Source organism: Peromyscus maniculatus, chromosome 12 (assembly GCF_049852395.1).
Source record: "Peromyscus maniculatus bairdii isolate BWxNUB_F1_BW_parent chromosome 12, HU_Pman_BW_mat_3.1, whole genome shotgun sequence".
Taxonomy (NCBI): Eukaryota; Metazoa; Chordata; class Mammalia; order Rodentia; family Cricetidae; genus Peromyscus; species Peromyscus maniculatus.
Window position 1 is genome coordinate 61,800,475 of NC_134863.1, and position 14,539 is coordinate 61,815,013.

General features: G+C 34.7%; 1 protein-coding gene across 4 annotated transcripts in view; it reads left to right on the top strand.

Annotated features, from left to right (window-relative positions):
* The window catches only part of Robo1 (roundabout guidance receptor 1), a 997,953-nt gene that overhangs the window by 117,132 nt on the left and 866,282 nt on the right, over positions 1-14,539 (top strand). The window lies entirely within an intron of this gene.

Below are 14,539 nucleotides of genomic sequence, written 5' to 3' on the forward strand. Positions count from 1 at the left end.
GCAAGTGAATATATAATACTCTTTTGCATAAAAGATCATTTTAATTGTCATCTTTAGTCATTTAATTTGATCTGATTGACCTTCACAATTCAGCAACTCTTTTGTAATTCCACCAACCTGTGGCATATTCCCATAAAGACTGGATATATCTTGGCTTCAGTCCAGTCAGGGTGGTTCTACAGAGTTTTAATCATTTCTGAGTCATACTACTACTACGGGAGAAATATGTATATTAGGATTAAGGAGACAGAGTGATTTGGAGAAAAAAATATCATTATATCATTCCCATTAGCAAAGTGAAAAGGCAAACTTACAGTAAGCTGTTTGGTGCCAGGCCAGTTTTATTAGATACCAAATGTATAATAAACATCATATTAGTATAATATAATATATGAGACAGATTTCTAATGAAGAAAGGAGAAGGTTTGTTTAAGTCATAGGTGGAGAGCTTTGAAGTCTGAATGGGGGGGGGCGCAGAAACATTGGTAGCATTGGTTAAAACATTAATTACAACCAGGTAGCAGTGGAAAGAACATATGTTAGAGTAAATTAAACAGCAAAAAAATACAGTAAGGGAAGAGAAGATAGAGCCATACATACAAATATAATCCTCTCTAAACTCTCACAAGAACTAGTTTTGAAGGAAATACCCACAATGACCCAAGACTCTCCAATAAATCCTCACTACTCAAAGGAATATAAAACATCCAATTAGCATCACCTGAGGACCAAGCCATTATTATATGGCTCTTTGATTGATGCCTGTCCAAACCATACAAATATGACTGTTCATGAGAGTGTCCCCTCGTTTAAGGCCATAAAATGCACATGACAACATGGAATATAAAATGACATAATAGGTAAAGACAAAGAATAAGACAGGATGTAACATTCAAAAGTAGTCAAGCACCCTCCTGAGTGTTCCTGTGCATGTTAAAATGAATATTCAAGTATGTGTGTCTGTTTTTATTCAAAGAGTGAGCTGAGTACTGACATCAAAAAATACTAATGCATTGATGTTTGCATCATATTCAACACAGTATAGCTGACCAAAGTTTGACATATAATGCCATATAATATAAACTATAATTGTAATGTCATATATGTTTTGCTATCATTGATTATTTTAGATGAGGTTTGGTAAAGAGTAAATTTTATAGTCATCATTGATTTTGTGTAAAAATGGGTGATCTCTTGTTAGGCTAATAAATTAATTCTCAGGTATGTTGGTAAGATTTCATTAGCTTAATAAGTGAAATGAATTTATAATTCCACTGCATTACCCTCTAGATGCACTGAATGGTCATGCCTTGCCTGTATGTCTTACCAGCTCAGCTGGGAAACACTAAAATCGCTTGGGTAGTAATTAGGTGTTTATCAGATTCTTGCTGAAAAGGAGTGAGACAGTTATCAGACACAATTATCTTTGAAAATTGAATCCTCCATTTCTGGTCCTGTGGAGGACATTTAAAGGAACACTGAGTGGTTTCAAGCTGAATGACTTTCAAACCCCTTTGCTGTCTAGAATGTATGCCACACAATTGCCTCTCAGAGAAAAAATTTCCCCACTTTTCATCCAGTCTTTTGTGTGTGATCTTTTTGTCATGCCTTTGTGCGTGTTGACATATGAAAATTGCCTTTGACCCACTCTTCTGTTACTTCATTAATGTCATTCTTACTATAATGTTATTAATAGTCTGAAATGTAATGCCTTCTCTCTTTGTGTTCACCCTGCTGCTATATCTTCATAAACTAACCCAACACAAGTGAAGGCAATTGCTAAGATTGACTAGGCTATATGGTAGTCTTGGATAATGATATCTATAGAGCTATTTGCTAAGTAATTGAAAAATTTACAGCTCATTTAAGTATTAATGTGTAATATTCTCACAGCTTAGAAATTAATACATTCTATAACACAAAGATCTATGGAAACATACTTATTTAATCTCTTTTAAAAAGCAAACCACATGTAAGACACTTGAATTTAAATGTCACATCTATATAAAATGATGTTACAACCTGTTTCCCAATAGAATTGAATTAATTTTAGGTTCCTATACACATTCAAGGAAGAGTCTTTAATATTAATTTGTTTCTAAAGTAAAAGCAAGTAAGAACAAAAATCAAATGCATTTAGCGCTGGCCAATATTGTTAACTATGGTTGGAAGCACTCTGTCTTTAATTGTGATTATTTCTTCATGCTATAAAATCAGTCATCATAGATTAGAACCTTCATGAACATTATAGATTTTGTGTTTGCATTTGTGTTACTCTGCAAGTAGATTACGTCAGTTTTGTATTAATCTGTCCATTCAAACTAAGCATTAATTCAACAAATACTTCGTGCTTGCAACATAGCAAGCAGGGTGAGAGATTTGCAAAGTATTATAGTAGAGACCGGGGAAACCTCATGAATTGTGTTTTCCCTCTTCAAGTCCACAGAACTTGGGTCAGAGACAATGGTCTTGTTCGAGTCAGCCTCTCTTAAGCGTGTTTTGCACTAAAGCGTGCTATGTTTTTGCACCCCTTATTTGTTTGCCTTCATCTCTAGTACACAGCTTTTCACATGAACTTTCACTGAAATGCTGCCAATAAGGCCACGTCCATTGCTCTTTTTTTAAGGGTGTTGTCTCCAAACCTTTCTCACTCACTACTTTGGTATAGAATTCCCTAATTCCTCAATACTTACACTGTTTTGGCTCAATGTATAACTACTATTCTAAGACCCATTTCAAATATGTACATTGATGGTGGGCATTTTTCAGTTTTCCAGAAGCCTAGTTTCTTTGTTCTCTCTGTCATATCTTCATAACAAATCATTTCAAATTTGTTGCAGAAATAACCTCAACTCCACATATTTAACTTATCTGGGTTAAATATACTATACTCTATTAGAACCCTGCATTAGCTGATACCACTTTACTCATTTTAATATTCTGTGGTGGCACACAGAACTTCTCAAAGAAAATTCTAGACAAACAAATAGAGGAGAAAAAACATAGGCATGAGCATCTTAGTATACATTTTGTAATAATATTGTTTTGTCCTGCTTTAAGACAAGTAATTCTAATATCCAAGTCCTGTTATATTAAACGCATCTCTTTTTTCTAAAACCTCTTCATTCATATTCATTGACATTTGGACATACCACAGTGTGTGTTAACTTGCCATATATTTGAGTTTAGTTGAGTTTTTAGTCTGAGAATTAAAGTCAAAAGACAAATTTTTCTTTGATTTTCAATTATGTGAAGTACAAGAAAAGGTGGCCCATCGAATTTTCTGAAGGAGAGACGATGATGAAGCAAGGAACCTTCACTTGTAGAGCTAAATTGTTAATTTCAATAATTGCTGAATTCATTGTCCCACCTCTGCCCATTGCCTACACTGTATTTCTTCTCACTTTTATTTCCTACTCTGATCTCACTTTCAATGTGTTCAGCTAACCCACTTTCATATATGACATTAGAAGAAATGCTAGGATACTTTTTTTGTTGTTGTTGTTGTTTTGTTTTTTGTGTGTTGAAAGAAATCTCAGTTTATCTGAGACAAGCCTTACAAGAATAGGGAGATGTTGATATGTGTTTCCATGGCATGCTAGTTGAAGAATGATATTGTTCAGAAATATCTCTCTGCAACTGGATGTTCTTTCAGCTAGGGTGCCCAAACATCATGTGTCCCACTAATTTTCATCAGAATGATGAAATGAACGATATGATTGAAGGTCAATTGGGCAGAGAATTCATCTGGCTGAGCTAATATGAGCACAGCATTTTGAAAATTGCTTTTGTTTGAAAACTGCCTCCTTTTGTCTTGGTATACATGAGTGTACTTTTAAAGAACTATCTTTGTGAATTGAATATTTATTCTGGATGAATTGCTCGATGTAGACAGTTTTTATTTTAACCTCTAAATAGGAGAAGTAAGAAAACAAAATTCCAGGAGATTGAATTTTTTTATACAAAATTATATGTTCAATTTTAATTCTAGAAATACATGAATGCAATCATTTTAGAAAGGCTTAAAACTTGTCTGCCTACAGCCACTTTATAATTAAAGTGAAAAGAAGACACAATCTTTATTTTGCTGCATCCTTTTGCCTATATGTGAGCAATACTAATGAACCTCTCAATGGTTAGGATGAGAAATTGATTTGAAGTCCTTTGCATTTACTTCCGCGCTTCCCCCACCTTTCTTTTCTCTCAGAGGATTTGTGCAGTTTAATTTGCCATCGATTCTTTAATGATTATGGTAGCTGCACCAGAGACACTAGTGTTTATCTTCATCATACAGTGTGGATAGAACAGCGTTTATTTTTATACATAGTGGCTTCTCCATCAGTTTGATGATACACCTTAGTCAGCAGTTGACAAGAATCCTACTGTCTTATTGATTTTAGAGTTTAATCCTGAAATGCATATATTCATTCTAGGGATGCAGTCCATTCAGAGCATTTAACCCACATGTTGTGCGAGTGTTGCTTTCAGGCACTGGTGAAGAGCTGTCTTCAACATGCTGCAATGAGAGCAAACATTAAGTACAATATTTAGCGGTCATTAGTTTGACTCCCTTGAGGCTTTCTCATAGCACTTTATTTGAAGATGTCAATCAACCTGGCATGTGCCTTACATTCTGTGCAAAAAAAAAAAGTCTTGATTTTTCATATTTGGAACAACGATTATTGCTCCAAAATAAAATAATCATTTGTCCTTGAATTTTATGAGTACCCTGACACTGTTAATAGAGTAAAATCTTACCTATACACAATAGGAGAGTGCAAATGTTGTACGAATATTTGGTATTGTTGCATTTTATTTTTTTTCTCAGAATGAATAAATAATAGTATTAAATATTTTGTTGTGTCTTGAAATTTTTTAAGCAGGAAAAAAATGATAACTACTAGAAATTTACTTTCGTGGACATGATATAGGACTATACCTCTGCTGATTCATCAACAGTAGCAAACATGTTTGACAAAATGCTTATTTATTTTTAATTCCATATGCCAAATAGTGAGATTTTAAAAGTTGTACACCCCTTCCTTATCTTTTATCCAAATATAAATGAATGTTAATATCCGTGAGTCTCATAGAATATTTTAAGTGTCTTGGTGGTGTGTGTAAAGATAGGGAAAAAAATGGTTTTTGGTTTTAGTTTTGGTTTGTTTGTGATTCTTGACCCAGATTTAATCACCTGCTTTTTAGTGTGCATTCATAAGAATCTCATAGTATCTCGTTTTTTCTATACATCCTCAGGTTGACCACTGTGCCTTGAGTTGCTTCTGAGTATATTTAAACAGCTCTGTTTCCTGGGAACATGATAAGAATGATCTAGCCTTTTGTGAAATTAATGGGGACTTATGATCTGCCCAAACAGAACCATTGTATGAATATGAATGGGACTGTGCATGCAGAGCAAGAAGCCCTTAGTAATGGGCTGGCAAGTTGCTGAAATGGGGCCTCCTCCCCTTATCTTGACCCTTGGAGCTTAATTTCTCAAATTGGCCTTAGAGGTTCCAATTGTATGTGTCGCAAACTCAGGAATAATTTCCAATATTTTCCCTAAATTTCTTTTTGTTTTGAGTTATTTTATTTCCTCCTGTTTTTGGAACAAGACCCCCAAGTACATAAAGAAAACTGAATCACGAGAACAGCACTTTTAAGTGTAGGATTTAGTAATTCAGGGCTTAGGACAATTTAGACATTTTTCTAATGTATAGTATTTATCTACTTTGCTATGAAAGAATTCCCTAAATATATTCCATACTCTTAAATCAAATATAATATGAATGAATTACAAGTGTTGTTAAAATACAAAAAGAAGTAAATGGTTTAAACAATTCAACCCTAAAATGCTTTCAGTACTCTCTTTTATATGTGCTCTATTTTCAAATAATAGACTCTTCCTGGGAGTCATAAAATGTTCCCACTTAGCAGGAGTTTGGTAATAATTTTCTTTCAGTTTTCTTTGTCTATTTGAAAGCATTAAACCTGCATTTTTAAGCTATTATGCACTGCTGAATTCCTGTTCTTTCAAGTGAAATGTACCTCCAATTAAACAGAAACAGTAACCACTTCTTCGTAGCTCTATTACCACTAACTGTAGACCTAGACACATACTATTCAATAGAACTCTAAAGTAAAAGTCAATTAACCAGTGGCTTCTAAAAAACTCCCACCCACATGTAGCTAGATGTTTCTTTGCACTGCCAGCTCACAAAAAAAATGACACAGAGACTTATTGTTTATGAAACATTGGCCTATAACTTAGGTCTGTTTCTAACTAGCTTTTACATATCAAAATAACCCATTTTTATTCATCTATGTGCTGCAACTTGGCTCATGGCTTTTACCTCGCCCTTTGCATGTCTTGCTCCCCCTGCAACCGGCTGATGACCCCACCTTTTGTCTTCCCTGAGATTTCTCTGTCCTCAGAATTCCTGCCTAACCTGTTCCTGTCTAGATATTTTGGCCATTAATCTCTTTACTAAACCAGTCATAGGGACACATCTTCACATACTGTAAAGGAATATTCTGTAGCACCCACATTTAGTAGGTGAAGGTGGAGGTGTATACACACACACACAGAGAGAGAGAGAGAGAGAGAGAGAGAGAGAGAGAGAGAGAGAGAGAGAGAGAGAGAGAGAGAGGTGCATTATAGCATTATATCTTACTGGTGTTCCACTTCCTAACTTGATATTTTTGAAATATTGGAAACACCACTATGAAAATTTTATTTTGTTTTTCTCTATTTCCTGCTCACTATCAAGTTGTTGAAGATACGTTGCTGTGTTTTTAAAGTTTTCCCACACTTCTCTATTCTTTTAGATTTGCTCGTAAGATATTCTTGGTTGCCCATACTCGATTATTCAGTCACTTTCATCCTCCAAGCCTTAACTTCTGTATTCCATCACTCTGCTTGTAAGAAAAACCTTGAATTAATGACCTTCTAATTCCACGATAATTTGACAGTGTTATGAAAAAGATGGCAGTCTAGGTTCCAATTCACTGACTTGCTAATTACATATATTTATACAGATACATTCTTTAAACATCAGAGCCTGCATCCTTACATGAAAGATGCTTTACAACTAGTTTTCTAATATGCTTAAATGTGATCAGTCATTACCTAGGGAAGCTATTAAGTGCCAAGTGTATATCTCATATTATTTGTTTCTATTTTGATAGACCATGTTGTTGTTACAACCCTATCTGTATACAAAGCACAGAGGAAAATGCTCCCCTGTAACTGCAGATGCCTGACTTCAGTACTCCCATTAAAGCCTAACCTATGTCCATGTTTTTCTCATTCTTAGTATGCATCATTCATAAGCAATTATATTCTTTTCAATTTTGCCAACCATATGCAATTCTGATACAAAAAGAATAAATATGTTTCACACATCTTTTACTCTTGACTGTGAGGCAGGCAGCCCTTCATAGATTAACTGTTCAAACATATTTATTATCATTGTAATTGTAGTCCAGTCAAAGACAGAAACTTTTGAATTCTTAGATTTTTAAACAATCCAGAAAACAAGAGAATTTGATTTCAATATACCCCTTTGTTTTGTCCCATTATGAGCTCTAGAAATATAACTCTGTTCAGAAGCAAAATTACAGTCTGTCTTATTTAGAAATGTTGTGATATATTGTATATCCTAATAAACTTATCTGGGGATCAGAGGCCAGAGTCAGCCACTATATTAGACATAGAAGCTAGACAGTGGTGGCACACACCTTTAATCCTATCACTCAGGAGGCAGAGAGATTCTGTGAGTTCAAAGCCACACTGGAAACAGAGCCAGGTAGTGGTGGCACATGCCTTTAATTCCAGGAAGTGATGTCTGGGCAGAGAAAGGTATATAAGGCATGAGGAAAAAGGAACTCACTCTCTTGAGGCCGAGGATTTCATAGATGTAAGAACGTTGCTGGCTTGTTCTATTTCTCTAATCTCTCAGCTTTCACCCCAATATCTGGCTCTGGGTTTTTTTATTATTATTAATAAGACCATTTAGCAATTCACGTTACATAGAAAGCCAAATATTTTAATAGTCTGTGTATAAATTGCTGACTAGTTTGTCTTTTTTTATAAAAGTCTATAATTTGTCTAATATTTGTCTTTTCTGATATCACAAAATATGGCAATCATTAGTTATAACTATTACTTTGGTAAAAAATGGTTGCCTCCTTTACCAAGCACTAGGACAGAGATAGCAAGATGATGATTTCTTCTTTTCTTGGAAATTATCAAGTTTATCAGCTTTTGATTTGTGGGATGGTGTTCATTTAAAATATAACATGATTCTGGTAATAAAAGATCCTCCAATTTGTTTAGATTCCCAGATCGCTTTTAGTATTTAATGGAATAGGAAATAGAAAAGAGTGTATAATTTGCAGGAGGGTAAATTTTGGTTAATTACAAGGAAACCCTGTGTTGTTTCTTTGATGTCAAAACCAGATAAAAGTCAACTAAGGCAAAATAAAAATGAAAAGCTAAACAATAAGCACCAGGTTCTCAATTTAGTAATTGAATAAAAGGGAACATGGCCTTGAGAGAAATACAGAATATATGCCAAAGGGGATATTTCTCACTTTGTTCTTCTGTATAATTAACTGTCTTAGCTAGAGTTTCTATTACTATGAAGAGACACCATGACCACAGCAACTCTTATAAAGGACAACATTTAATCAGATGGCTTACAGTGCAGAGATTCAGTTCATTATCATCATGGTGGGATATGGTGGTGGACAGGCAGACATGGTGTTAGAGACGTAGCTGAGAGTTCTACATCTTTCACAGGCAAACAGAAAGTGCTCTGTCTCCCTGGGCATGGCTTGTGTATATGAGACCTCAAAACCCACCCCTACAGTGACACACTCCTCCAAAAAGGCCATACCCACTCCAACAAAGTCATGCCTCCTAATAATGTCACATCCTTTGGGGAACATTTTCTTTCAAACTACCACATTAACTAAATGTATTTCTTATGAAACTTTTAACTTCCTATGAAACTTAACTAATATTAAGCACAACAGGATTTTCCCAAGATATGTTAAAATGAAAATCTCTCTTAAAAACAGAAATTAGAACGCTAGTTATTAGATTCTTTTTAATATTGCTTTGGCCAAATTTATATATCACTGCACATGTGTACAGCATATTAGTCTTTTAACATTAAGGTCTTTCTTAAAATATCTTTATCAAGATTGGAGTAGATGTTTCATGCCTCCATTAATTTTTCAAGACTGAACTTTACACTTATCCCGAGTTCATTTGGTCATGGATAAATCACATTTCAATAAATGCTACTAATATTAAGTCAAAACCATAAGATCATGCAAATTAAGCTTTCTAAGATACATTTAAATGTCAAGTAATATGTAAATACCAATACAAGTTCAGTTCTATTACACCCTCAGGTAAACTCATTAGATACCATTTGAAACAGCTAATTGTAATCCAATCTTAACTGATATCAGAAGATAGAATACAAACTCTCATAGTCACCTACATAAATGATCTCACTCAATTATGTGCTGCTGTTGATGATAATGATCATAATAGTTCACATATACATTTGATATGGTTTTTATTCTTATTCCATGACACAAATGAGTTAACTACAACTAAATGATTATAAATTTTCCAACAGTCAAATTATATTGTTAAGTTATAGAACCGACTATATACAAATAGTTATTTTAACCACCTGTACTTGGCTAAATGCTATCTTATATTACTTAAACATACTTACATTTGTGATTAAATTGTATTTTTCAGTACACAATATATCCAATACTCTTACACTTACATCTTCAATATAAAATTTTTTGTAATGTGTTTATAATGATTTTTACTCAAAATGTGTTAGCTTACCTTATCCCAACCATTCATGCTAATAATATATGCCATATTATGCCATAGATAAATTGTGCTTATATCCTGAAGGCACTGTACTTTAATATTCAGATAATATATAATAGAATTAATTGACATTTATGCCAAAATAAGTTGTACTATTGTTAATATCCCAAGAAGTGTGATTAATTGCTAAGGCTATCTTCTAACTTAGAGTACTCTCCCATAGAATAGCGTCTTAAACATAAAACATATTAAGATATTTCAAAGTACATAAAAGAGCTAATCTACATTAAAATTAAACATCACTGCTCCAGGACAAACACAATCAATAAAATGAAAAGATCAGGTAAGAACAATTAGAATGTTTGTAAGAGACAGAGCTAATCAAGGATAATTATATAAAACAGGCAAAGCACCCCCAAACCCTTAAATCTTCCAAACTGAATAGTAAAAGAGAAAAAGAAACAACTAAAAAGTGAGCCAACCATCTTCAATAGGCATGTCACTGGAGAAGGTATCCACATGCCAGACAATTCTTCAAAGGATCTCAGACCATTCACTACCTGGAAATGCAAATTTACAAACCACCACCACGACATTTACAAAGCTCATTCTGTTTCACACTCAACAGGATGGACAACATGCAGACCATTTATAATACCAACTGCTGACAAGGACACCAAGCAGCAGCACTTTATTTTTTTTTCTTTAATGGTAGAGGAAATGCAATGTGACATCACCATTTGGAAAGATTCTTTGCCGGGTTTTTTGAACACTCAACTTAATATTACCATATAATACACCAAGCAAAATTCTTATTCAATAATATGAGTTGAAATGTATCTACATACATACAAAAGTCTGCCCATTGTCGTGTGTTGCAGCTTTATTCATAGTTGCCAAAATTTTAGACACAACTGAGATGTACTTCAGCAACGATATAAACAAACTATGGGACAAGAAGACAACAGAATGCTACTCTAAGCTGAAAACACAGTGACTTTTCAAAGCGTGAAAATATAATGAGAATGCTTACATTCTTATAACCAAATGAAATAAGCCAGACTGACAAATTATATACTGTCTGATGATAATTCTGTGCAGTGGTGGAACAGGCAAAACCAGACACTAAAGCAGTCAGTGTTAATGAATAGAGAAAGGGATGAGGAATCAAACCTTCGAGGGTGTGTGTGTGTGTGTGTGTGTGTGTGTGTGTGTGTATTTATATTTGTCCAATACATGAAATACAAAACTCCAAGGATAAACATGTATCTTGTGGATTTTGGGTGATAATGGTGTATCCTTGGCAAATGAAACATATTGATTGGGGTATGTGTGGAGAAGAGGCTATGTGTGTGCAGAATGAGAGGTATGAGAAATCTTACTTTGGTCTTCCATTTAATTTTGCTGAAACTTTAAACAATTCAAAAATGTAATGTCTATTGAAATATTTCAAAATATATTTTTCTTTTTTTATTGAAAATTGATCCTTTTCTCATACAGTACGTCCCAACCACAGTTTCTCCTCCCTCTACTCCTTCCAGCTTCCCCCTCCCACCTTCCTCTTCCCCAGATCCACTCCCCTCCATTTCCCTTCAAAAAAGAGCAGGCCTTAAGGCAACAACAACAACGACCAGACAGGACAAACAAGATACAATAAGACAAGGCAAAAGCCCTCATATTGAGGCTGGACAAGGCAACCCAGTAAGGGGACAGGAGTCCCAAAAGCAGGCAAGTTAGGAGTCCCACAAAACCACCAAGCTAGTAGTCATAACGTATACACAGAGGACCTGATGCAGATTCATACAGGCTCCATGGTTGACCTTGCAGTCTCTGTGAGCCCATGTGAGCCCTGCTTAGTTGATTTGGTGGGCCATGTTCTACTGGTGTCCTCCATCCCCTCTGGCTCTTAAAATATTTCCTGCCCTTCTTCCAGTGGTTGTTTCTCTGAGCTCCAAAAGTCCCATTGGAGACCTCCAATTTAGACTTTCTCTGGGTCTGTACATCTGTTCCCATCTGCTGTCAGAGGAAGCCTCTATGATGATGGCTGGACAAGACACCAATATGAGTGTGGCAGAATTAGGAATCAGTTCATAGATTTATTTTGCCAGTTGTGTTTGTTACTATCCTACTTCTCTGGGCTATAGCAAATAATCCAAGTGCCACTTTGGATTTGGATGTGTTATCTTACAGTTATGTGATATTGGTAGGCACTTAATATGTAATTTTGAATAACTTGGCCCTAGCTAATACAAATTTATTTGAGGAATACACAAAATACAGTAGAAATTTAAATAAATATGTACCATGGAGTAATATAATTTGAACAAGTTAGATCAGCTATTTACTTAGAATAAGCTGAATATAAATTTTAACAAAATAGTGTATAACTAGCCACACAGAAGGAAAACCACAATTCTGGTAAACATGCCACTATCATTTAACAAGTAATTACACTTTTCAAATAATAAACAAAAATAAACAGCATCTAGATCCATACATACTTTTGTTTGCATCACAGTTTGAGCCAAAAGTGCTTACATAAATTTAAAAAAAGTCAAATATTTGAGATTTATTCCAAAACAGGGTCTCTGACATCTACAGTCTTCTGTAGTAATTAAATATTTGGAGAAGAAATGGAAACAGAAACCTCTTAGGCAAGCACAAGCCAGGAGATGTAAAATGTGATACCAAAGCTTATTTCCAGCAGAAATGCTCAGGGTGGACTTTACTGACACAATTTCTGAAGAAAAGCAATTCTTCTTCAGTTAGTAAATGACTACAAAGGAAATGCTGAGTGGAGAACCTAGGAAAAAGAGCTGTCGGGACATCCACAACAATGAGAGTTTCATCTACGCTGTGTTCATCTGTCAGGCTAACCGAGCACTTGACACTTAGCACAGATAATGTTGGGAAGATGATGTAGGCACAGAATTTCACTGATGATTGTCACACCAGGGCAAGGACTGTTTTTACAACTAACCTCAAGCCACAGAAGGCACATAGGACATGTGTAAACACAGTAGCAGATATTATTTATTTGAGGCAAAATTCTAGCTCTGGTAAAAAGACAAGTTTACAGAATTCTTGATCAAAGAATTCACCCCCCAGTAACCCAGGTGAAGGTAGATGGTTGGATCTCTCGGGCAGGATTAGGCTTTTGCTGAAAGAGCCCTGTGCCAATGAACTCTGCAGGTGTAAGTATTTCAGCAAGGACAGTGCACCTCCAGCAGACCAAATGGCAATAGTCACATGCAGATAAACCCACAGGTTTAAGTCATTTTCTCTGCAGTTGACATTGAGTGTCACAAAGAATCAGGGCTAGAATGATTTTCGACAAATTGCTCTTTATTTTGTACTAGATTGTTCTATCTGTTTGACTAAACACACTGCTAAATAAATAAATGAATTAGGTCGGTCTACCTCCCATCTCGGAAATCTAATAAATTATCAAATTTTCTAGCATATATGTATATTGAGTAAAATACCTAACCCCCCCTTTTTTTACTACCATGTCCTTTAAAAATATTAATTATAAATGCTTCTATATTTTGAGTTTCTGTTCTGGCTCTTCACAATGTTAATTTGTCCTTTCTTTATCAACTATTAACTTATGAGTCATTAAATTCTATGATTGCCAGTAAACTCTACAGTGACTCCTCAATACCAGTCTTTGGATTTCCTATTTTATTATTTTCAGTTTTCTTCCTTTTCAAAAAAAAATTACCTTAGGTTATCTCTCTCCTCATCATCCCACCTCTCCCTGTGTACATATGTCAGCATATGTAGACCACAATGTAGTGTAAAGAACAAAGAACACCAGCTCGAGCACCATGTGGGTTGTAGGGATTGAACTCAGACTGTCATGGTTGTTGGCAGCAACTTTATTAGCTAAGTCATCCTGACAACCTGCTTTTCTCCATGTTTTGTACCATTATATTATGAAAAACTGTATCTAAACAAAGAACAACCGCCTTGTAGCGTGCTGAAGATATGGATGTATTATTAGAAAATGTATGTATGAACGTATGTATATACGTATATGCTACAAAGTTTCTCTATATACAATACAACTTACATGCAGGAGCTATAGAATGTATGCTAAGATTAAACATTTGTTTGTACTTTTTCTTATATTCTAGACATTTATGTTCATGTTCATCATAAGTAAAATATCACTTTTAAGGTATGCTATTAATTATATGAAAAAGTAGTAAGACATTTATATGCATTCCTATAGCTTCATCCCATAATTTATTACAACTCCCCTCATGCTAATAGTCCTCATGGGCTCTAATCTTCATAATATACATGGATACTACCTTACATGTCTCTATGTCCCTCATGACCAGTTCAGACTTCCTTATTTACAATAAAAACTCTACTCATTTATTTAACATGTTTGTTTCTGAATTACTCTCATTAAAGTGACTTTTTATTGTTAATACACCTGCAGGTATGGGGAGTCTGAATTTTTCTCTTGTATATTCACAGTTTCCATCTCATAATGAGCAGCTTGGTAATGATTGATAATTGAAAGGAAATCTCAAAATTTTGTGCCTATGATAGGAATGTCTTTACCTGAGTTTAAGAAAAATCAAAATAAAACTTATTTGGCAACCTGTAAAAGGTAAAGGAAATAGAGGAAGCAATTGTGACTAATACGTGTCAGAA